This window comes from Podarcis pityusensis, assembly GCF_964106645.2.
Source record: "Podarcis pityusensis genome assembly, chromosome: 11".
NCBI lineage: Eukaryota > Metazoa > Chordata > Lepidosauria > Squamata > Lacertidae > Podarcis > Podarcis pityusensis.
In genome coordinates, this window is record NC_138036.1 from 10,036,831 (window position 1) to 10,061,476 (window position 24,646).

The 24,646-nt window shown below is 49.7% G+C and overlaps 1 protein-coding gene and 1 long non-coding RNA gene across 4 annotated transcripts in view; both read left to right on the forward strand.

The window, feature by feature from the left end:
• Window positions 1–24,646, forward strand: part of LOC308458825 — a 470,973-nt gene that overhangs the window by 416,301 nt on the left and 30,026 nt on the right. The gene's annotated exons all lie outside the window — the stretch shown is intronic.
• Window positions 1–24,646, forward strand: part of CTIF (cap binding complex dependent translation initiation factor) — a 201,305-nt gene that overhangs the window by 146,633 nt on the left and 30,026 nt on the right. The gene's annotated exons all lie outside the window — the stretch shown is intronic.

The following is a 24,646-nucleotide window of genomic DNA, read 5'->3' on the forward strand; positions in this document are numbered from 1 at the left end:
TCTATTTTAAATGCCCGCTTTGGCAATTGTGTGGTCTCTCCAAAGCACATGTTCATCTCACTGTAAGACCAGGTGGATCTGTACTACAGATTCTGTGGTTTTGGACTTTGTTTTAGTTTTGAACTGATGGGCGGCCTCCATAGATTTGGGGAAGGCAGGGCAGAATAGGTAGCCTTGGATACCTGCCCTGAGGATGAAGGGCCCAGCAGACGGGCAGCTTCTGAAGGTGGTTTGCATAGAATTTCGAAATCACGTGTGAATCTGGTGGCCTGAAGAGGTTAAAAGAGGCAGGGGGAGGGAGGGAGGGAGTCAAACCTCTCACAGGACCATGAAGGCTTTTCCCACAAGACATTGCAAGGCAGACCTTCATTGCATGTATGGAAGCACCACAGAATAAGCTCTGCACCAGAATCGGACCTCCCCAGTGGAACTCAGTTGGTGTGTCTGTGCCATCATAGAGGAACAGACTTGGACCCAGGAGGACATCTGACTGCAGAGGTCATGTCTCCAGGCTGAAATTAGGCCTGGAACAAGACAACAAAAGGTTTTTCCAAGCCTGGAAGAGAGCAGGGTTAACCTCAGTAAGCTGCATCATATGTTGTCTATGTCTTAAGACCCGTAAGACCTTTGCTTCCTATCCCAGAAAGTGAGGGTGTTCTGTGGCTACACAGTAAGGTGTGTCCACACTACAAATTTAAACCAGTTTAAAATACCTTTAAACTGCCCTGGTTCCCAGCCACAGACCTCTGTGGGGTTGTTGCTCTGTGTCGTAACTGGGTTTGTCTTAATGTCAAATTCTCAATACTCTCCTGCAACTACATTCTTTGGAGGAAGCCATGAATGGTCAGCCTAGTTTCTTCAATACAGTGAATATATGTCCTGTCCATGATCAGGATCAAGCAACAATGAGTTCACCTAAAAAATATTGGTGTTGGTTCTTCTTCTTTGGCGATCACTCGTAGCCAAGTAAGATTGTCTTCCATAAACACGGTTTTAACATGAGTCCGTAAGTGACTGTGAGGCCAATTCTGGATCCACACGTCCTTCCACAGTGGGGACATTGGTTTCTGGGCAGGAGTTGATCACGGTGTGGATTTGCCAAGCATGCCTTCCTCTTAGGGTGTTTCTGCCCTGCGTCCTGAGTTCGAGTGTCTTCAAAGCCCATGACAGGCTGTTCTCCAATTGGAGCACTTGCAGGCAAGTGTTTCCCAGTTTTCAGTGTTTATACTACATTTTTTTAGATTTGCCTTGAGACAGTCTTTAAACCTATTTGTTGACCACCAGCATTACGCTTTCCGTTTTTAAGTTTGTAATAGAGTAGTTGCTTTGGTATACGATAATCAGGCATCTGCACAAAATGACCAGTCCAACGAAGTTGATGTTGAAGAATCATTGCTTCAACACTGGTGATCTTTGCTTCTTTCAGTACACTGGCATTAGTTCGCCTGTCTTCCCAAGTGATGTGTAAAAATTTTCGGAGACACCGTTGATGGAATCTTTCGAGGAGTTGGAGATGGCGTTTATAAGTGGTCCATGTTTCACAAGCATACAGTAAAGTTGGTAGTACAATAGCTTTGTAAACAAGCATTTTGGTTTCCCTGCGAATGTCCCGGTCCTCAAACACTCTGCACTTCAATTGGGAGAAAGCCATACAAGGCTGGATCCCTATAGAAAACAGGATGCCGGGCTCAGTGCTAACTGACAGCTGTCATTTTGCAGCTGCGAGAGCCATGTAGTGCAGCAGGTGAACAGAGGGGACCCCGATTCAAGTTCCTGCTCTGGAGAGATGGCGACCGACAAGCCACTGCTTCTGTCGGCCAAACCTACCTGACAGGTTTATCACAAAGCCAGACATGCCTCAAGACAAGGCAACTAAAATTTTTCTGGGAATCTGGGTTTTGGAGGTGGAACCTCAAATCACCAGTGTTTCCAAGTTGAATATAAAACTGTTATCAATGTGAGTTGTTGCCAACTTCCTGATAAAACACGAAACAGGCTTTGGCTAGGAGGAGCCAGCAGCAGGGGTTAAGTTCACACCTCCTTCTCACCAGGGATTAAGTCAGAATTGAATTCAGGATAAAGCCTCTGCGGAGGCCTTGTGCATTATCCCCAAAGGGTGAAGGACCTTTTTTAGCCTGATGTTGCCAGGCTGTGCAAGGGTGTGATAAATAGGGGATAAGCATCTTTCCTCATTACCGCTAAAGCCTCTGAATTCTCAGTCCAGCCACTGAGCAGGAACGGTGGACCTGAACCCCTCGCATATGGGCCTAACAGATGCTCATGTTTTTAAAGAAGGCCCTGTGGACTCAGAAGCAAATGGCTGCAAAGGCTTAGGCAGGCTGGCAAGAACCAGTCTCGCAGCACGCTTCAGCAGAGGGCCTAACACACTCAAGCACTGGCAGGGCTGGGGGCCACGTGCGGCCACCCCAGACCTGTCTTCCTGGCCCTCTAAATCCTACGCAGGCTGCACCCTTCTGCCGCGGACTGGTTGGATGCAGAGGAATGGTGGGAGGAACCAGCTGGGGAGCCCCCAAGGGAAGAAGGCTCAGAGCCCAGGAATTGGTGCTGGGATGTTAATGAGTGGTCAGTGGGAGAAGACAGGGAGAAGGAGGTGGCAGAAGCTGAAGAGGTAACAGAGCTTAGTGAGCTGGGAGAGTTGGTGGCAGAGAAGGGAGGAGGGAGGCCAAGATAAGCCAGTTTGGGGAAGAAGCCAGGGTTTCTCCCCCTCCTGCTGCAACAAGCTCCCCTCTCCCCTGGTCTCCCAGAACCAGGAGAGGCATGAAGAGGGCGGAGAAGTTAGCTTCATGGAGGTGCAGTCTCAGATTGCTTGGGAAAGACCCTGGAGAGGAGGGGATTGCAGCAGCAGTGGGAAGGCAGGGACCTTCACACTCTGCACAACTGCTTCATTGGGCAAAGGCCTGGCAGAGATGAGATGCTGTGCTCATTAGATCCTGCTTTTGCTCATAAAGTTAACTCCAACTTGCCCAGTGTGATTTATGGCTGGCTGGCTCCTGTCACCTTCACTGCCCTGCTATGCTCTTGTAACTCCTTTTATGTTTACTCCTCCTTAAACTGTGAAAATGCCTCTTCCTTGCCTGGTTGGAGAATGGAGAGTGGCGTCTGTCCGTCACCTATGATATGTGGCCCTCAGAAAGGCTGGCCATGATGGAAAGTGGCCCTTGGGTTGAAAAAGGGTGTGTGTGTCCCCCCACTCACATGATAGTGGACCATCATACATGATGTGCTATGCTCAGAATTGGGCCCAGAATTCTGAGATCTGGTGTACTCAGGCCGGGATGGGTGCCATATGTTCAAACCCATTATATCTGAGCAACCTGGCCACTGAATTCTGCACCGGCTGAAGTTTCCAAAGGGTCTTCAGAGGTGGCCCCACATGTTGCAGTAATCTAACCTAGAGGTTGCCAGAGCTTAGGTGACAGAAACTAGGCTATGTGCGGACAGGGGTGCAGCTGGGGCACCAGCCGAAGCTGATGGAAGGCGTTCTGCGCCACTGAGGCCACCTCCAGCTGCAGCAATGGATGTGGAAATACCTCCTCGAGGTAACCCCATTGAGAACAGGCAAACCATTCCATTTTCTAAGAACGTGAGGGAGGGAGACCTGTGATTGTGGAGTTTGGAAAGATACTCCCCCTGGGAGTCTTCTGGCAACCATTGTTATAAATACCAGCAGTTGCATTGGCCGGAGTGTGTGTTTGTGGGTGGGGAGGGACGGACGTTAATTGGCTTGCCTGCAAGCTCTGGGTATGTAACCTAAGTTAAAGTATTCCTCTGTTGAAATCTGCGTGCTCTTTATAACCGAGAGGTGTCTGCTTCTGAAGTATGCATAGCAAAGTGTATTAATAGAGAGGGCATCACTGGGATTGTAATAGAACCCTTCTCTCCTTAGCAACCGTTCCTAACAACACATCAAACAGAAGGATGTGATACCTTTCGGGAGAGGAGGTGGGGTCAAGGGAGAAGCACTAAAACTGCCAGATCCGTATGCAGTTATTGACACGACCGGGATGTTGCAAGACAAGAGGGCGTGAAAAAGGAGATTGAGACACATCCCAAAATATGGCCTGAAGCTGGAGAGGGGAAACCTTCCTTAGCCCAAGGGGCACATTCTCTTCTGAGCAACTTCCTGGGAGCCACCATTGCCAGGGGTGGGAGGGGCCAGGAGCGAACAAGGGCGGAGCAACATATATAAATTTTAGCTTTATAATGTTATCGGCATCCGTCCTTCTTGAGATACAATGGAGTGTGCCTCCGAGGGAGAAGTCAAACGGCTTTTGTTAGCAGCACCAAAGTGACCTTCCTGGGGTGCAGGCCTGGACAGTGTGTTTGGGGGTTCTGGGCTACCCAGATGGCACAACCCCACTCTCACTGATGTGATCTAGAGGAAAGCAGAGCAAGACGCTTGGTACCAGCTTGGCAGCAGGAGCTGCCAGAAAGAGGCGCCACCCAGCCGTCTGCAGATTTGTGTAGGGTTCACTCATTAGCCTTTTCTTGTCCCTCAAGGCAGTGGCGATTTAGGGCCAGAGTTTTCCTTCTCCTAGATGGGCTATCTTCCCAGATTGACGAGCCCCATCTACCCCTCATTTCCCTCTGCAGCACTTGCAGAAACCACCTTCTTGACCAGGGGTCAGCAAACTAAGACTCACGGGCTGGATCAGGCTCAATTGCCTTCAGGATCTGTCCGTGGATTGGCGTGGGGATTCTGTTCGTTCGAGCTGCGCCATTTCCCCCCCCTGCGCCATTCCATTTCCCCCTCTCCCTCCCACACACCACAGCGCCTCCTCCTCCCTCCCTCCTCCTGGCTTCTCCCCGCCCTGTCTAGAGGAGGAAGGGGGCTGGGCTAAGCTGGCTGAGCCAGTGGCGGCGCAACAGGGGCGTGGGGGGCGGTACACCCCGGGTTCCATGCTTGTGGGGGTTACAAGAAGTCACCCCGTGGGGGCTCGCGGCGCCGTGAGCAGCCATTGCTTCGCCACAGCCGCCTTTGGAAGATCCTCCGTTCGCAGCTGCAGCCGCAAGCAGAGGATCCCGGCGCCGGCAGCAAACCACTATACAGCGCGTGTGCGGCATCACTATGTGCATGCGTGCAACACCGTACATGCGCTGTACTTAGCGGTTTGCCACCGGCGCCACTCCAGCACCATACAGACAGTGCCAGGAGTCTCTACTCGCGGCTGTAGCGGTGCCAGAGGGATCCCTGGCACCATCCGTACGGCGCTGGAGAGGCGCCGGCGGCAAACCGCTATACAGCACATGTGCAGCATCGCTATGTACGGCGCATGCGTCGTACATAGCGACGCCGCACATGCGCCCTACGTCATGACATCTGCCCCGGGTGTCACGACGCCTTCCTTCGCCCCTGGTCTGAGCGCCATTTTAAGCAGGCCCTCTCCGGAGCCAGCCCTCTTGCGCCGCTCATCTTCCCTCCACTGCCGCCCCCCTGGTGCTCCTGTGGGCCAGACATTGCAGTGGACAAGCTCTCTCTGCCTACCCATGAGAAGTAGCGGTGGTGGTGGCGGCAGCCCCTGGGAAGGTAAGCGCAACGGCGGGGGGTGCGGAGGAGGACTACTTGTCCCCCTCGCCTATTCTTCCAGCTCCGCCACCACTTCTCTGGCCCACCACAAGGTCTGAGGGACAGTGGACCAGCCCACGGCAAAAAAATTTGCCGGCCCCTGTTTTTGACCATTGGACTCACTATTGGTCTAATCTGCTCGATCCGTCGTAGTCTGTCTTTGCATGCAGGGGAAGTCCCTAACTCAACAGGGGTTTGAGAGACCCATTGACTACCCTCACCTGGTCTAGCCGGCCAGTCGAAGGCGTTCCCAGGGTGTGGCCACTGTCACATGCTGACAGCTTCTAGAAGCCACAGGTGAGAGCTGAGTTTCTGTCTGCATCTCACAGATCCGCCTCCATCCATCCAGAGTTCAAAGACATTCAGGGTGTAAAGCAGGACCGCTGAGGGGCGTGGCTTTGAAAAAGTGGGTGTGGTCTGGAGGGAGGCCTGGGAAGTTGCATCTGAACGATAGGAGGCCCCCTCAAAATCATGTGTACGCCTGCCTTGGGTTCCGTACTGGAGGAAAGGTGGGATTTAAGCGTAATAACATTAATATTGCCAGTCAGCATCTGATATGCAAGCCCTCTTCACTTAGTACTGAACAGCTCACGGAATCCGGTTTTCTAACATCTGTTCCACTCTCCAGACTCGGAGGGACGAACTAAATGTAAAATGAGGAAAGACAAGGTCGTCATCACCAAATATGACAGCCGAGGGTTGAGTTATTTCCCTCCACAGTAGCGCATGATATAATTTATGCCATACCCTATCGGTCTGTTTCTGGATCATGTCAAGTTCACATGTGTTCATTCGTTAAGTCCGTTCCTTCCCGTTTCTACTTCAAACTGTGACTGATTGATTGATTGATTGATTGATTGCTTTAAAATCCACACAGAAATTCATAAAATATTTTTATCATAAAATGCATTAAAATGCACATTTTACCTCAGTGTGTGTGTTTCTAAATCTCATCTTAAAGTAGACAGACGTGATTTTGAGGCTTGATGTTTTTAAAGCCTGAGGCAATTAAAAACTGAATTATTTCCTTCTCCTGTGAATCGACATAGGGGCACCAGAGGTGTTCCCGAACATGCCTTTCCAAAATGAGAATTGGGAGGTTGTAGAACATTTGTGTCTCCTGCCTCAGGCATTTAAAAAAACCTCTCTTTGGATCGGGCCTTGAACCAAAACGTTTGCCAGGAACTTGGATCCTGTGGATATGAATACAGTATTTACAAAGGCAAAGCTATAAAACAGAAATGGAACGGCTTCATTAAAGGACCCAGACAAGCAAATGCATTTAACTTTGTAGTGTAGGGTTTACAACTTCCTTCTCCCGCAGTGTCGAGGTCTTTATGGTTTATGATTTGTGTTCCGCAAGGGGGGGGGTGGAATCGCGGAAGTCTCCATCATTTATCAAGGTCTGATGAGTTATTTTGGTGAGTGAACAGCTATCTGCTGTAACAGATTGAGAATCACTCCCCTGAGGATTGTGTGCAGGTGATTGGCTTGTAGTAGCGTTATTAATAATAATAAAAACCCGACAATCGCAGAATGCTTTTCATCTGTGCATCTCACGGGAGTTTACAAAGGAAGGTGCGCCGTCAAATGCACCACGTGCCAGACAGAATCCAGCAAAGGAAGTCAAAATGGCTTCCGCGTAGCTGTCCTTGATGCTATTCTGCAAGCTGCGAACCCGTAGCAATGGAGCCAGGATACTTTTCTACCTGAATGGAAGGCTTTGTTCTTCAAAGGCAGGATGTCCAACCGAGGGGGTGGGTTCAAAGTGAATTGTTTTCCGCCTGGTTTTGCTAGATTTTCCCATCGGGAAATTCTCACAGAGAGGAACCTCAAGATTTTCAGAGTTTTGATCAAAGCTTCTTTTACAGGCTGTGCAAAAGCGGTAGTTAGTTGTCTTGGTCCACTTGAGAAGATCACAGGTGATTGGCACATTTGTCTCAACCAACTAAAATGCCACCACATGAACAAGCTTTCCAGTTCTCCAGAACTCTCCTTCAGATGAAGCATACAGAATTATATTTTCTTGTAATGCAATGAAACGATTACCTTAAAAGAAACTCAACAGACCAAAGATGGGTTTGAATCTAACTCAGGCTTCCTCAACGCCGGCCCTCCAGATGTTTTTTTGGCCTACAACTCCCATGATCCCTAGCTAGCAGGACCAGTGGTCAGGGATGATGGGAATTGTAGTCTCAAAACATCTAGAGGGCCAAGGTTGAGGAAGCTAATCTAACTGAAAGCCTATATTTCATGTTGGATGCAGTAACAATGAAATCATTGATTATTACTGTATCACCTCATTACAGTGGTACCTCGCAAGACGAATGCCTCGCAAGACAAAAAACTCGCTAGACGAAAGGGTTTTTTGTTTTTTGAGCTGCTTCGCAAGACGATTTTCCCTATGGGCTTGCTTCGCAAGACGGAAACGTCTTGCAAGTTTGTTTCCTTTTTCTTAACACCGTTAATACAGTTGCGACTTGACTTCGAGGAGCAACTCATAGAACGCGGTGTGGTAGCCTTTTTTGAGGTTTTTAAAGACTTTGGTGATTTTTGAAGCTTTTCCAAAACTTTCCCGACACCGTGCTTCGCAAGACGAAAAAAATCGCAAGACGACAAAACTCGCGGAACGAATTAATTTCGTCCTGCGAGGCACCACTGTATGTCCATGAGATTTTAGCAGCTTTGCTGTGATGGTCCTGCAGGTAAACTGAAGAGGATAGTTCTTGATAGCACCGTCAGCCCAGACTATCATTTAGTTGTTAATTTCTATTGTAAACCACCCTGTAACCATTGGACAGTATAGAAATTCAATAAATATAATAATAAACATATCTCGCCTCAGCCACAAATCTATTATTCTTCCTTCCTCAGCTTCTTCCCCATTTGTAAAATGGGGACACTACCAGTTCACTTTGCGGAGCTGTTGTTGAGATTACCAGTTCACATAGCTTATGTAAATAGCCCTTGTTCACACTTCTCATCTTGGCTCGCTGGTCTAGTTTATCTGGGTGTGTGGTTCTCTATGGTCAGGCTGATGGGAATTGCATTCCAAAATATCTGGAGGGCACCAGGTTAGGGAATACTGCTGTCAGCACATGAGAAAGGCACGGCAAGGGTTAACCCAAAGACCCTTGACCGGTATTAAGACAACCACGTGCGCTTTGCACAAATGTGCACGGCCTAGCCAGGCATCCCATAATGCCTTATAGTGCTTTTAGCTTCAGTGTGCCTGAGTGGCATTACCTGAGTGGCAGGCAGCAAATTCCTGTAGGGAGCGCAGCCTTGTAATCAGAGCTGGCCCCAGTCACACTGGAATTCCAGGCATGCGAGGAGCAGGTTACAGAACAATCCAGAATGTTCTCTTCGGCCATATCTTCCTCGATGCTAAAACCCACCAGCGCTTGGTGAAAGTATCGCATGTCGCAAACCGTTGCTCAATGGCCCATGCTCTTTTTCTTTTTTTAGAGTTTCAGTTTTCGTGCAAGGTACCAAGAGTACGATTTAAAGAGTTCTCTCCTTTTGTGAACTCGAAAGCTTCGTTCGTTGTTAAATATCATCGGCCGTTAACGCCTTGTCCACATTCGCACCATGTATTTAAAATGTTGTGGTACCATCGTAAACAAGGAGGCGGTACATAGCTTGGGGGTACTTTTGGGTCCTTTGCTGTCGCTTGAGGCTCAGGTGAGCCAGTGTGGTGTAGTGGTTAAGAGCAGTGGACTCGTAAACCGGGTTCACTTCCCCGCTCCTCCACATGCAGTTGCTGGGTGACCTTGGGCCAGTCACACTTCTCTGAAGTCTCTCAGCCCCACTCACCTCACAGAGTGCGTGTTGTGAGGGAGGAAGGGAAAGGAGATTGTTAGCCAGTGGCGTAGCGTGGGTTGTCAGCACGGCAAGGCAAGTAATTTGCGCCCCCTAACCCGTGGATTTTAGCAGGGGGCAGAGAGCTGCGAGTGCGAGCGCCCCCCCCAGATGGTGCGGCCGGCCCCCCCTGCACCCCCCACGCTATGCCACTGTTGTTAGCCGTTTTGAGACACCTTCGGGTAGTGATAAAACTGGATATCAAATCCAAACTCTTCTTCTCTTCTTCAGGTGGCCTCGGTGGCCCAGAATGCCTTCCATCAGCTTGGGCTGTTGGCCCAGCTGCGCCCCAATCTGGGCAGGGAGAGCCTAGCTTCTGGCATCTGTAACCTCTAGGTTAGATTACTGCAATGTGTTATGCATAGTGCTGCCCCTGAAGATGGTTTGGAAACCTCAGCTGGTGCAGAATTCAGCAGCCAGGCTGCTCACCAGGGCAAGACGGTTTGAGCATATGACACAGATCTTGAGCCAACTGTACTGGCTACCAGTTAGTTTATGGGCCCAATTTGAAGGGCTGGTTTTGACCTATAGAGCCTTAAATGGCTCAGGACCACGTCTCCCATATGAACCAATCCGGAACCTGCAGTCATCATCTGAGGCCCTTCTTTGTGCATTACTGTATTTTAATATTTTGTTGGAAGCCACCCAGAGTGGCTGGGGAAGCCCACCCAGATGGGCAGGGTATAAATAAATTATTGTTGTTGTTGTTGTTGTTGTTGTTATTGTTATTATATTTGTGTGCCCCCTCCGCAAGAGGCCCGGAAGGTGGCAACATGAGAAAGGCCCTTTCCTACAGTGGCTCCCCGTATGTGGAACGCTCTTCCCAAAGAGATTTGGCTGTTGCCTTCATAATATACTGTTAGGTGCTAGGTAAAACGTTTATAAAACAGGCTGATTAACCCTTTTTAAATGTGTTTGGAGTTTGGAAGAGGGGGAATTATGGGTTTGTGTCTTTTGTTCCTGGTTTTTTGTGTTTTTATAACGTACTTTATGTTGTGAACCTCCCTGAGATAGGTGGATGAAGGGTGATATACTATTATTATTATTATTATTATTATTATTATTAATAATAATAATAATCAGCCAATAATAATAATCAGAGCCAGTGTATTCCTCCAGGTATGTCATACCTCGCAGATGACCACTGGACATTGATAATATCCCAGTCTCTGCCATTGACCCCATTGAATCACCTTGGCCACTTGCCTCTTAGCCTCAGGAAAGAAAGAATGCATTTACAGTGGTACCTCTGGATGCGAACTGGATCCGTTCCAGAGCCCCGTTCGCATCCTGAGTAGAACGTAACACGCGTCTGTGCATCCGCGGGTCGCATTTTGCCGCTTCCGCGCATGCGCGTGACGTCGTTTTGAGCGTCTGCACATGCGCGAGCAGCATGCGCGTTCCGTTACTTCCAGGTCGCTGCGGAGCGTAACCTGAAAACGCTCAACCTGAAGCATATTTAACCCGAGGTATGACTGTACTTATTTCTTATGGTCTGCATCCTCTTCATCCTCCAGGAAGCTCCAGGCGCTGTGTGTGGGCCATTCTCGCTTTATTCTCACAAAAACCCTGTTGAGTAGCTTGTACCCAGTGATTTGAACCCAAGTCTCTCCAGTTAGAATCAGATCAGTCTTTCCCAGGCCATCTTTCTACACTCCTCCAGCACATGGGCCCAGTGGATCATTGGGGCTTGCACAGAAGGACTTCCCAATGGACTGCGCCCTGAATTTTTTGGGAGGCCACAAAGAAGCCATAGAAGTAGGAGGGTCCCCCAGGGGGCATCTAGTCCATCCTGGTGGCCTGGACAGAGCATTGGGGCCAGGTTCAGCTTCCTGCTTAGCCCTGAATTCTGTGGATGGCGTTAGGAAAGTCAAAACCCCTTGGTTTTTCATTTCCCATCCGTGAAACAGAAACACATCCTATTTGCCCTCCCTCACAGGGGTGTTGTGCGACTGAGCAAAATCAGAGTCATCAGGTGCCCAGCACATTAAAGTGTTATAGATATAGTTGACGGTTAAAAGGGGGGAGGGGACTGAGATGAAATCCTGCAGCTTACTGCGTTCCTGGGCTCAGCCTGATACCAGGGATTTGTTCCTTTACCCTTGAACGTCTCCGGGTAATTCTGTAGCGACGTGTTTATCTCGTACACTCCTTGGTAGCCAGGGTGTGCAAGCGTCTGCAATCACCCAAATTCCACCTTGAGACATGAGATATGGGGGCAGAGGAAGGGGGGTTGCCAAGAGAAAAGAGAAGGGGGTTTCTGGACGGCTGCCCAAAGAGGCAGGTGAAAATGAAAGCTTGGAATCAATTAGGGCTATAGGCACCTCCGGCTGCGCCACGACTTCGCTCGGAGCTGGGAATGTTCCGCCACGGCCCACAGAGTCTGGCCAAGCCGCCCGCCTTTGCATATTTTTCTTCCCTAATCTCCTGATAGGCTTTCCTCGCTGTGTTTTGTTAATGTTACGGGAGCCGCTCTCCGCCGGGTCCCATGCAGATAAAGCGAGCTATCGGAGAAGCCCGTATTAAGTGTCCGGCCACATGGCTCCACAAAGTTTTCCCGGTGTGTAAGCGGAGCAGCGGCACCTCTCGGGCTGGGCCCGTCTGAGCGGCTAATGTGAATATCCTTTCCGTCACCCCGAGCCAGTGTGGGAGGAAGGGGGAGACTGGGTGGCTGGGAGGATTCCTGCCTAGTCAGGCAGGCAGACGAGAGAATCCCAGCCATGCTAACTAGCAATGTGCTGAATCTCAGCCTAAGGCAAGAACGCCCGGCAGCCACTCTCAGGAACAGGCTGCTTATACCTGCTGGCTTGGGCAGAGAGGGGGGTTTAAAGGGAGGGCGGATCCTGGCAATGTCCAGCCACGGAAAGTTTCCTTGCCGTGTTATGTAATGCTCTCCCTTGGGTGCCTCTGGGGATAAGGCAGCAAAGAGGGAGTCCGGAGCAGGCTGTGATAAGCAAGGCCCATTGTGCTCAGAACAGGGAAAGGGACCAGATCCCAGCAAGGGAGGCATGGCCAGATTAGCATAGCTGGGATGTTGTCCTGCTGCGTGGTAGGATAACCAGGTGAGGGTAGCTGATGGGTCTTAAACCCTCGGTGAGTTAGGGACTTCCTCTGCATGTGAAGACAGGCTATGGTGGATCAAGCGGACAAGACAAGAGTGGATCCAACAGTCAAGAAGGCGGCTTCTTCATGTGCTGTAGAAGTAATAATAATAATTTATTATTTATACCCTGCCCATCTGGCTGGGCTTCCCCAGCCACTCTGGGCAGCTTTCAACAAAATATTAAAATACAGTAATGCATCAAACGGGACGCGGGTGGCACTGTGGGTTAAACCACAGAGCCTAGGACTTGCTGATCAGAAGGTCCGCAGTTCGAATCCCCATGACAGGGTGAGCTCCCGTTGCTCGGTCCCTGCTCCTGCCAACCTAGCAGTTTGAAAGCACGTCAAAGTGCAAGTAGATAAATAGGTACCGTTCCAGCGGGAAGGTAAACGGCGTTTCCGTGCGCTGCTCTGGTTCGCCAGAAGCGGCTTAGTCATGCTGGCCACATGACCTGGAAGCTGTACGCCGGCTCCCTCGGCCAATAAAGAGAGATGAGTGCCGCAACTCCAGAGTCGGCCACGACTGGACCTAATGGTCAGGGGTCCCTTTACCTTTTAATGCATCAAACATTGAAAGCTTCCCTAAACAGGAAGTGTGGGGCAGATGGAGTTCATCCACCTGGGAAGGGAGCCCATCTAGGAGAAGGAAAACTCTGATCCTGAACCTCCGCTGCCTTGTGGGACAGCTTCGGGAGAAGAAAAGGCTAAGGAGTAAACCCTACACAAATCTGAACCCTGAGACGGTTGGATGGTGTCTTGTATGCCTGTTAACTCCTCCTTCCGGCAACTCCTGCAGCCAAGCTGGTGCCAAATGTGTTGCTCTGCTTTCCTTTGGACCGTATCAGTGAGGCTGACATGGGGGTCTTGTCATCTGGGTAGCCCAGGCCCTCCAGAAACGCTGCCCAGGCTTGCGCTTCAAGGAGCCCACTTTGGTTTGACTTCACTCCCAGAGGTGCACTCCATTGTCTGTTGGGACAGACGGAGGCCAACAACCCGGTAGGAGGAAAGTGAGATACAAGCTGCCATTTGCCAGTTCAGCCATTTAGAAGAGGGTCAGAAGAGCCCTGCAGGATCAGGCCAAAGTCCAACATCCTGTTCGCCCAGCAGCCAACCTATGGGAAGCCTGGAAGAAGGATCGCACTGTGGCTAACCTTTGTGAAGCTCGCATGCAACCTCTGTTAGGTTGCAGGGCTGTTGCCCCGTCGTTCCAGCCTATCGCCAGGGAGTGCCAAGGATACTTCCCTTTCCCCGGACTCTGGCAGCTCACAGCACAACGCTGCATGCAGTCGTTCTGAAGCTTCACATCGTGTCCTTTGGGTCCCCAGTTCTGGACATCATGCCCACCATCGCAGGCTGACCCCTGGCAGAATGCACCACAGGACTGCAGGCCTTCTGCGCAAGGAAGGATGCCTATTCGATGTGAAATAGGTGCACAAAATTCAGGCTATTTTCCCTCCTCCCATCAAAACCCAATCCTGGGTCACTGTCCAGTTGGCTTTTCCTATGCCTGGGGCAGATTGCATTGTCATTCAAAGGGTGGCATCCTGCCCCAAGTCAGGAAAAGAGCCCTGAATCTTGCCAGCTGAAGGACTCAGCCAGTCTAATGCATTAAGTCTGCAAGGCCATCTGCTCCCGAACAGGCCGTCTTAAATCCAGGTCAGTCTGCTAGAATCTCTTGAACTTGAACCTTTTAGTTTTATTGCCGGTGTTAACCGGCTGCAGCGTTGGGAAATCCCAGATCCTGGCACCAGACAACTAATGCCGGAAAGAGCCAGCTATCCTTAGATGGTCCCTTCACATTGCATAAATAAGATGCAAAATGATTTCCTCTCTGGTTTTTCCTGTTCAAAAAAAGTCTTATCTTAAGAGAGCAAGGGGTCTTTCTTGTGAGTGTACTACTGGCAGTGCACGGGTGATGGGGGTGAAGTTGGCACCCAGCTGCTGTGTGGTGACCAAGGCAAAAAGGGGTCTCCTGCTTCCAGAGAGCATCTGTTTGGTGGCTGCAGTGTTGAATTGATGGGAGGTTGGGTCAGCATGTGTTGCCTCTTGGTGCAACCCTGTTGGCTGCACAGTCAGTTGCCTGGGGCAGTCTTCTAAGGGTGACACAGCCCTGTTGTAAACCCTTGAGACAACATGAGCCCGCTTTCCCTAGTTAAGGTAAAGGTAAAGGGACCCCTGACCATTAGGTCCAGTCGTGGCCGACTCTGGGGTTGCGGCGCTCATCTCGCTTTATTGGCCGAGGGAGCCAGTGTACAGCTTCCGGGTCATGTGGCAGCATGACTAAGCCGCTTCTGGCAAACCAGAGCAGCGCACGGAAATGCTGTTTACCTTCCGGCCGGAGTGGTAACTATTTATCTACTTGCACTTTGATGTGCTTTTGAACTGCTAGTTGGCAGGAGCAGGGACCGAGCAACGGGAGCTCACCCCGTCGTGGGGATTTCTCCAGAAACGGCCTAGTCATGCTGGCCACATGATCCGGAAGCTGTACACTGGCTCCCTCGGCCAATAAAGCGAGATGAGCGCCGCAACCCCAGAGTCGGCCACGACTGGACCTAATGGTCAGGGGCCCCTTTACCTTTACCTTTTACACTTCGTGTATTACCAGTTCACAGTAGATTTGTTAGCAGCACCCAAGTACACCTAAAGCTCACCTTCCGCACCAAAGAACGTCTTCATTCTCATCTCCTATTAAGACACCAGAGCTCAATGCTGCAGGACCTTTGCCAGCTGCCTTCTGAGATCTTCTCCTGCAACACTTGGAGGTCAAAAGCTTAAGAGGGTGATTGAGGTGGTCGAGCAGGTATATTAGGTGGCTGCTTTTCATATGAGGGTGCCGTGATCTCACTATTGGTGGCGACATTCGTGTAAATCAGAGGAGGGCAAGCCATGAGCTTCAGTCCTTCCTCTGTGTCTCCCTGTACCTTTCCGACAACAACAGCAGAGAAAGCGAGAATGGTTAGATTGAGAAGGGGCGGAAGGTGGGAGAGAGAGAAGGAAAGGAGTGAAAGATGGGAGCGTGGCAGAGAAAGAGAGATTCCTATCCCCACCCACTTTGGGGCGTTGGTCCTGCCCATTGCCAGTTCCTTCTGTACTGCAGCCTGTGGGTGGCCTCCAGCCCCTTCCCAGCAAGGTCCTCAGGCTTTTTAAAAGGCTACATTAGAAATGATAGCTTTATGGCAGGCCTACCCCTGTCCTGTGGATCTGAAAACCACCCTAGAATGAGTCGTTATCCTTTGCAGAGACAACAGGGTTTGTTTTGTGCCTGCAATTCTCTCAGAAGAGGGAAGACCTTTGACAGCCCACAGAGTTTGTTGGCCTGTTTTGCTCCACTTCCTTTGAGCCGGTTCCATCAACAAAGGCAAGGCTGAAGTTTCCCAGACCAATTTGCATCCAATCTATTTTCAGCGGCTTGCGGTATAAAGGAGAAGGCGGCGTCTCGAGCCACTTCTCCAGCTGCAAACCCCTCGTGTGGAGGACAAGCATAGATTCTCAGATAAGAGCGTCGGTTGCCACCTCCGGTCAAGAGGGGCTCCTGTCATCGCTTACAGCTTTCCCAGGGGAAAGAAGAGCACTGCCCTTTTGAAAGCCATTAATAGGGCAGTGAGAATGTGTCTCCGTGGTGCTTAAAAGGACCCACGGATCCTCCAGGAATGGAAACACAGGTTGCTGGGCTCAGGTGCCAAGGTGCTCTCTTGAGTGCCACAGTTTGGGGGTGCCTTAAGCTGTGACATCGGCAATAGAGCACATGGGATCCCATGATCTTAACACACACATGCACAAAATGTGTGGACCGATCTGCACACTGGGAAGGAGGGGGGATGGCCAAGACTGGCCAAGGGTCTCTTAGAATCATAGAATAGAATAGAATAGAATAGAATAGAATAGAATAGAATAGAATAGAATCATAGAGTTGGAAGAGACCACAAGGGCCATCGAGTCCAACCCCCTGCCAAGCAGGAAACACCATCAGAGCACTCCTGACATATGGTTGTCAAGCCTCTGCTTAAAGACCTCCAAAGAAGGAGACTCCACCACACTCCTTGGCAGCAAATTCCACTGTCGAACAGCTCTTACTGTCAGGAAGTTCTTCCTAATGTTTAGGTGGAATCTTCTTTCTTGTAGTTTGGATCCATTGCTCTGTGTCTGCTTCTCTGGAGCAGCAGAAAACAACCTTTCTCCCTCCTCTATATGACATCCTTCTATATATTTGAACATGGCTATCATATCACCCCTTAACCTCCTCTTCTCCAGGCTAAACATGCCCAGCTCCCTTAGCCGTTCCTCATAAGGCATCGTTTCCAGACCTTTGACCATTTTGGTTGCCCTCCTCTGGACACGTTCCAGTTTGTCAGTGTCCTTCTCGAACTGTGGTGCCCAGAACTGGACACAGTACTCCAGGTGAGGTCTGACCAGAGCAGAATACAGTGGCACTATTACTTCCCTTGATCTAGATGCTATACTCCTATTGATGCAGCCCAGAATTGCATTGGCTTTTTTAGCTGCCGCGTCACACTGTTGGCGTCACACTGTTGGGTCTCAGATGATTCTGTCAATTGATGCTGTGAATAATAATAATTCTGGGTGGCTTCCAACCAAATATTAAAATACAGTAATACATCAAACATTAAAAACTTCCCTAAACAGGGCTGCCTTCAGATGTCTTCTAAAAGTCTGGTAGTTGTTTTTCTCTTTGACATCTGGTGGGGTGGGAGGGCGTTCCACAGGGCAGGTGCCACTACTGAGAAGGCCCTCTGTCTGGTTCCCTGTAACTTGGCTTCTTGCAGTGAGGGGACCGCCAGAAGGCCCTCAGTGCTGGACCTCAGTGTCCGGGTAGAACGATGGGGGTGGAGACACTCCTTCAGGTATACTGGACCGAGGAGCATTTAGGGCTTTACAGGTCAGCACCAACACTTTGAATTTTGCTCAGAAACGTACTGGGAGCCAATGAAGATCTTTCAAGACCGATGTTATGTGGTCTCGGCAGCCGCTCCCAGTCACCAGTCTAGCTGCCACATTCTGGATTAGTTGTAGTTTCCTTCAACAGTAGCCCCACATAAACATCAGGAAGAACTTTCTGACAGTAAGAGCTGTTCGACAGTGGAACAGGACTCCCTCAGGAGTTTGTGGGGTCTCCTGTATTGGAGGTCCTTCAGCAGAGGTTAGATGACTGTGTGTTGTGGATGTTTTAGTTGAGATTCCTGCATTGCAGGGGGTTGAATCCTTGGGGTCCTTTCCAGCTCTCATAAACAAGTCCCAATGAGTTCAGTGAGACTTGCTCCAGGGCAGGTATGTGTTGGGACTGCACTCTTAAGGATTATACCCTCTCCAGCCTCCCTAATGTAAAGGAATAAAAAAAGACGAGGGTGGTGCTGTGGTCCAAACCACAGAGCCTCTTGGGCTTGTCGATCAGAAGGTCAGCAGTTCGAATCCCCACGAAGGGGTGAGCTCCTGTTGCTCTGTGCCAGCTCCTGCCAACCTAGCAGTTTGAAAGCTCCAGTGCAAGTAGATAGATAGGTACCACTGCAGCGGGAAGGTAAACGGCATTTCTGTGCGCTCTGGTTTCCGTCACGGTGTCCTGTTGTGCCAGAAGCGGTTTAGTCATACTGGCCACATGTCCCGGAAAGCTGTCTGTGGACAAATGCCAGCTCCCTCGGCCTGAAAGCGAGATGAGCGCCACAACCCCATAGTCGCCTTTGACTGGCCTTAACCGTCCAGGGGTCCTTTACCTTTTTACCTTTCAATAAACTAGCATAGGGTTGTATCCAATGCGAGTCCTACTCAGAGTAGACCCATTGATGTTAATGGGCGTGTCTGACTTGGCTCCATTAATTTCAGTGGGTCTGCTCTTGAGTTGGACTTGCATTGGATACAACCCAGCATTATTTTATTACACCAAACCAGCAAAACTGGCGAGGCAGAGGGGAATGACTTTCCCAGGAGCTCTGAAGCCCAGTGGCATTTTCTCCATTCAAACCCAATGCCACAAGTCACTTTGCTGCTTGTTGTTGTCGTCTGGCATTGAGAAGGTCTGGGTGCATCCATCTGCAATGGGGTGTTTTTAAATATATTGGTTGCTTGCATTAACTTTCCCCTTTTGCTCACCTACCTGGGTGCCAGCATTCCTTCTGCTTCAACCTTTAAAGCTGAGATTTGCCCATCAAGTGCACACTGATAACGTGGCATGTTTGACGCTTTGTAGGGGCCTGAGCCACCTGTAGGTGGCGCCTATGTTGTTTAGGACCTGGCCAGACACAAATACACGGCACTTAATACACACAAAATGCACTCAGTCCCTCTGCTACAGGCTTGAAGCAAGCACTTCAACGTCTGCTGTGTTTTGCAAGTGTCTTTCTCAATGAATTTTGTTCCATAAAGTGGAAATTAAAATGCACCGATCATAGAAAAACATTTTGGGGAAAGTGGATGCATTGTGGACACTGTGTGGGTGTGTTTCCTGGCCTAGCTAAGAAGCATGACTGCTGTTAATGAACATCCAGCGTTTTTCTCTATTAACCTTGCTTTAAAAGGGGGGCGGGAGGGGGGGGAGAGAAGCATGTATAATATCGGTGGAGGCAATAATTTGATCCAGCTTGACGTTTTGGCATGTAGACCAAGGTCTGAACCGCACGAGCGGTTTCTTTTTTAACCCAAAGTAATGAAGATGGCTTGCATAATTCAACGCATTCTGCAGAATCGCCGGCTAATTAAGTTCCCCCCTGGAATCGCTTTGCGAACACAGGGCCCGCAAACATGCTGTGCCTGTTGCTACCCTGGTGAGTGAAAGCCGGACTATGTCCCACGGAGCCACCACAGCGAATAATAAAACTCCTCACAATATTACCCAGTGGGACTAACCAACAGGTGACCTCCTACAGGGGAGGCAGCAAATGGCAAGGTGAGGATGCAGCTGTGCAGGGAGCCTACCAACTCCTTGGATCACCCCACTGTCTTGAATTTTCGCGTTTCCACGTGGCAGGAACTGTTTAGGGGAGCCCGGAAGGGGCAGCCTCCGCTACCCACCTGTCCAGGATTCGAAGAAGAAGATACATATACTAGCCCACAGCAAAGCATGATGTTACTGTGCTGGGCACACAGTTGTATGTCAAGCATCGTGTTTCATACACCCCAGAACTGCCCCAACAGTATGCAAAGCACAGTGTGCAATCACTTCCACAGGAAATGTGAGCCGTGCTTTGCAGAGGGTGGGTTGGAGAGATGGAGAAGATCAAGAGGCAGATTAGAAAAATGGGCCAAAACTAACAAAAAGAACGTCAATAGGGACAAATAGGGACTAATGCAAGGTTTTACACATAGGCAGGGAAAACCAGCTGCACAAATATAAGATGGGGGGACACCTGGCTTGCCAGTAGTACATCTAGCGGGGCTGGTAGAGCACAAGCTTAACATGAGTCAACAGTGTGATGCAGCAGCAAAGAAAGCTAATGCTATTCTAGGCTGCATCAACAGAAGTATAGATCAAGGGAATTAATAGTCCCACTGGAACATGTGCAGAGGAGGGCAACCAAGATGATCAAGGATGTATTTTTGGTCTTTGTGGAAGCCGCCCAGAGTGGCTGGGGTACAAATAAATAAATAATAATAATTATCATCATTATCAAGAGACTGGAAACCATATCAAAAGATCCCTAAGCAGTATACAAAAAAACAATAAAAACTAACCATATCCAACGGAATAACATAATGATCCTCAAGAATCTATGGGAAGCTGTCTTCAGGCACTAGACCCATTGGCAGACCAACTCTGTGTTACAAAGATGTCTGCAATTGAGACACAAAGGCTGGCAACATCAGCCCCACCGTGTGGGGATCCCTTGCAGATGACCACAGTGCCTGGAGACAACCAATTAGGTTGTGTAACCACAGTAGTGATACACTACTCTAGAGGAGGTCTGACTGCTGAGAGGAGTGCAGAAAGAAGAAACACCATAGTGCATCTGCAGCAGCACAATTGGATGCCTTCATCTGCAATAAAACATGTCTCTCCCATATCAGTCTCTACAGCCACAGCAGGCACTTCAAACAGCTTGACCTCATCTCCATCTCCAAAGGCAGACTCTTCAATTGTCTCCTGAAACAGATGGATGTCAACAACAACTTTATGATAATAGTACCACTCCATTCTGCCTTGGGGGGACGCGGGTGGCACTGTGGGTTAAACCACAGAGCCTAGGACTTGCCGATCAGAAGGTCAGCAATTCGAATCCCCATGACAGGGTGAGCTCCCGTTGCTCCGTCCCAGCTCCTGCCAACCTAGCAGTTCGGAAGCACCTCAAAGTGCAAGTAGATAAATAGGTACCGCTCTGGCGGGAAGGTAAACGGCGTTTCCATGCACTGCTCTGGTTCGCCAGAAGCGGCTTAGTCATGCTGGCCACATGACCCGGAAGCTGTACGCCGGCTCCCTCGACCAATAAAGCAAGATGAGAGCCGCAACCCCAGAGTCGGCCACGACTGGACCTAATGGTCAGGGATCCCTTTACCTTATTCTGCCTTGGTCACACCCCAACTGAAGCACTGTGCCCAGTTCTGGGCACCACAGTAAAAATATTGACAAGCTGGACCATGTACAGGTGAGGGTGATCATGATGATAAATGGTCTGGAAAAGCCACTTCCGAGCCAGAGAGGAGGTGGAGTTGCGGGCTTCACGCCCCCTCCACGTGCGTGGGGGCTGGCCCTAAGCCTCCGCAGGATTGAGGGAATTCCCGGCCGCGTCATCCCCTGGCCAGCCAATGGGCTGGCCTGGGGGGAGTGGCCTGGGCTTTTTGGCCCAGGGGATCTCCCTCTTTTGCCACTGCAGCTTCTCCAGTCAAAGCCTTATGAGGAACAGCTGAGGGAGAAGCTATACCATAGCCATCTTCAGATATCTGAAAAGCTTTCAAATGGAAGATGGGACAAGCTTCTTTTTCGCTGCTCCAGAAGGTAGGACCCAAACCAAAGGATTAAAATTACAAGACAGGAGATTTCTACTAAATATCAGAAAGTACTTTCTGACTTGTAAGACCTCCTTGAGAGTGGAACAGACTCCTTTAGAATGTGGTGGACTCTCCTTTGTTGGAGGTCTTTCAACCATGGTTGTGTGGCCATCTGTCAGGTATTCTTTACCTACTATTCCTGCGCTGCAGGGGGTGGACTAGATGATTATATAATTATATAATTAAAAAAGAAATCAGGGGGAAAAATCAAGGGTCTGGAAACCTAGTCTTATGAGGAACAGTTGAGGGAATTTGGTATGTTTAGCCTGCTAAAGTGGAGACAGAGGAGATATGATAGCTACCTCAATATACAGTGGTACCTCGGGTTAAGTACTTAATTCGTTCTGGAGGTCCGTTCTTAACCTGGAACTGTTCTTAACCTGAAGCACCACTTTAGCTAATGGGGCCTCGTGCTGCTGCCGCGCCGCCGGAGCACGATTTCTGTTCTCATCCTGAAGCAAAGTTCTTAACCTGAAGCACTATTTCTGGGTTAGCGGTGTCTGTAACCTGAGGTACCAGTGTGGTGTGGTGGTTAAGAGCGGTAGTCTCGTAATCTGGTGAACCGGGTTCGCTTCCCCGCTCCTCCACATGCAGCTGCTGGGTGACCTTGGGCTAGTCACACTTCTCTGAAGTCTCTCAGCCCCACTCACCTCACAGAGTGTTTGTTGTGGGGGAGGAAGGGAAAGGAGATTGTTAGCCGCTTTGAGACTCCTTAGGGCAGTGATAAAGCGGGATATCAAATCCAAACTCTTCTTCTCTTCTTCTTCTTGTATCTAAAGGGCTGTCACATGGACTTGTTTTCTCCTGCTCCAGAGGCTAGGGCCCAAACCAATGGATTCCAGTTACAAGAAAAGAGGTTCCAACTAAACATCAGAAAGAACTTTCTGATGTTAAGAGCTACGGAACAGTGGAACAGACTCCCTAGAGAGGTGGGGAAATTTCCTTCCTTGAAGGCTTATAAGCAGAGGTTGGATGGATATCTGTCATGGATGCCTTAGCTGAGATTCCTTGCAGGGGTTCTCACCCCTGCCATGGTTTCATGCTTTCCTGAGGGGGCTAATGGCAGGGCCAGGGCTTTGCCTTGCACGGCTCTTGGCCTCATCAGAGAGGCAGATAAGCGAAGGCAGGATGAAGCAAAGCGGAGCAGTAAGAATGGAAAGAGGTGTAACTGGCTGGTCTCAAGTCCTCAGCCAAACAGCAGCATGTTCCCAGCTCCCGGGTCAGGCGCCCCCCCCCCCTTGCAGACTAAACAGTTGCCGCGTTCTCTTCCCCTCTGTCATTTCGCGACCAAAAGAATTTAGAAAAGAGCCTGCAATTGCTCGCACAGCCCTGCCGCCTCAAATATCTACGGCTTCGGTCTTTCCGCTGACTCCCTTTGTTTTCTGCATCTGGGCTGAGCCACTTCGGGGTGCTGGCAGGAGGAGTGCAACGTGACTGAATGCCTCCTCCGTGCAAGACAGCTCCCCGCAAATAGAAAGCTAGTGTGTCAGGGACAAACCTAGGCTAAGCCCCTTCTCCCTGATGTGCAACTTTTCTAATGTACAGGAGATTTCTTGCATGGAAGCACAGTCTGTCACAAAAGTGTGTGTGCTGCAAGCCCAGGCACAAGACTTACTACCTGTGTGGACATTAGGCTTTAGTTGCAAGTTTCACCTCTCATATTTCTTAGCATTCTTCAGAAGTACCTGCACAGGTCGCCAGATCATTGATTCTACACAAACAGTGGTGGTAGCTACAACCAATTAAACGGGCCTCAGTACTAGGCAAAGCACACGAATTATTTTGCTTCGGTACAAAGAGTGGGGCTCCTGTATCAATAAAACTGCAGTAGTTTTTGAAAAGGAGAATTGTGACAGGTGTCTTTGAGTTTTGCTTTCTTGCTTTTGAGAAGGGAATGCACCTAGGAGCATTGCTGACTCTCACCCAGAACCGTCTCGCTGAAATATCTTATCCCAAACGTCTTCCAAAATGGTGCCTCGTTTAATCCCGTTTCCATTTCAAACGCGTGTATTTTTCCTCCTTTCATACTGTGGCAAGTGAATTGTTATAAGAGCAAGCAGCAGTCGAGCAATGTAGTTGAGACCATAGAATCGTAGAATTGTAGTGTCAGAAGGGGCCCCAGGGGGCATCTAGTCCAACCCTCCGGGGGATAGACATTCCTGAAGGAGCGTCTCCACCCCCATCGTTCAGCCCGGACACTGAGGTCCAGCTCCGAGGCCCTTCTGGCGGTTCCCTCACTGCGAGAAGTGAGGCTACAGGGAAGCAGTCAGAGGGCTTTCTCGGTAGTGGCACCCGCCCTGTGGAACGCCCTCCCACCAGATGTCAAGGAAATAAATAGCTATCTGATTTTTAGAAGACATCTGAAGGCAGCCCTGTTGAGGGAAGTTTTTAATGTCTGGTGTTTTATTATATTTTTAATACAGTGGGCGCTCGGTTTGCAAACGTGATCTGTGTGGGATGCACATTCGCAACCTGCAGCACTCGCAACCTGTGTCTGCACATGCGCGGGTTGCGATTTGGTCTTCTGTGCATGCGCAAAGCGCAATTTAACACTTCTGCGCATGCATGATTGCCGAAACCCAGAAGTAACCCGTTCCGGTACTTCCAGGTTTCGGGAGTCCGCAACCCAAAAAAACGCAACCTGAAGCGGACGCAACATGAGGTATGACTGTGTTTTGTTGGAAGCCGCTCAGAGTGGCTGGGAAAATCCAGCCAGATGAGCGGGGAATGAATGAATGAATGAATGAATGAATGAATGAATGAATATACAGTGGTACCTCGGGTTAAGTACTTTAATTCGTTCCAGAGGTCCGTTCTTAACCTGAAACTGTTCTTAACCTGAAGCACCACTTTAGCTAATAGGGTCTCCTGCTGCTGCCGCGCCGTGCCGGAGCACAATTTCTGTTCTCATCCTGAAGCAAAGTTCTTAACCTGAAGCACTATTTCTGGGTTAGTGGAGTCTGTAACCTGAAGCGTATGTAACCTGAAGCATATGTAACCCGAGGTACCACTGTATTATATTCCTTTGCGGCAACTGCAACCTAGATTCGAGGTTCCATTTGGTGCCCAGCTTACATACTTGAGTTTCTAACACTCAAGCAGATT